Raw genomic sequence first — 586 nt, forward strand, 5'->3', positions numbered from 1 at the left:
AAGCCGATGGCGCCCGTGGTAGCTCCAGGAGGCTCCTCCGAGCTCCGTGACTCCCTCTGATCGCCTTGGGAGTGCTCGCAGGTGTGCCCCGTGCTGGACACGCGGAGGAAGCACCAGCCTGTCTCCATCCCGTGGCTGGTTTCTCCAACAACCGGGGAATCTTCGGAGCGAGGGGAAGGGATGATGCTCAGTGGCAGCAGAAAAGGCTCCAAAGAGATGGACTTTCAGGTCCTTGGAACCCCTTGGCCTTGCCCGCGGTTGTCCCAGCGCATCCCCTCATCCAGCCACCCGGGAACCACCGCAGAGAAGCAGTGGTGTCCCTATTTGTCTAAATTTGCTCTCAAAGTCTAAACTATTAGTTCAGGCCTCCAGTCTGGCCTTGAGAGAGCGAGTCTGGAGCCTTATCATCGGGCCGGACACCCAAGGGCAGGCTCAGCCCAGGAGGGCGGATGGTGCTTTGTCCGTGCACATCCCCACGGCAAAAGCATAATGCCTCCTCCAGAGTAGATCGGGATAACCCACGTGTTTTATCTTGAGGCTTCAATGGGAAAAAAAAAAAAAAAGGCATTAACGCCCAACCCTCCCT

At 57.3% G+C, this 586-nt stretch overlaps 1 protein-coding gene across 1 annotated transcript in view; it reads left to right on the plus strand.

Annotated features, from left to right (window-relative positions):
* LOC104274404 (plexin-A2-like) overlaps nucleotides 1-586 on the plus strand; it is a gene marked incomplete at its 5' end in the record, with an annotated part of 56,120 nt that overhangs the window by 12,286 nt on the left and 43,248 nt on the right. The window lies entirely within an intron of this gene.

This window comes from Apaloderma vittatum, unplaced genomic scaffold (assembly GCF_000703405.1).
Source record: "Apaloderma vittatum isolate BGI_N311 unplaced genomic scaffold, ASM70340v1 scaffold13735, whole genome shotgun sequence".
In the NCBI taxonomy this organism is placed as follows: domain Eukaryota; kingdom Metazoa; phylum Chordata; class Aves; order Trogoniformes; family Trogonidae; genus Apaloderma; species Apaloderma vittatum.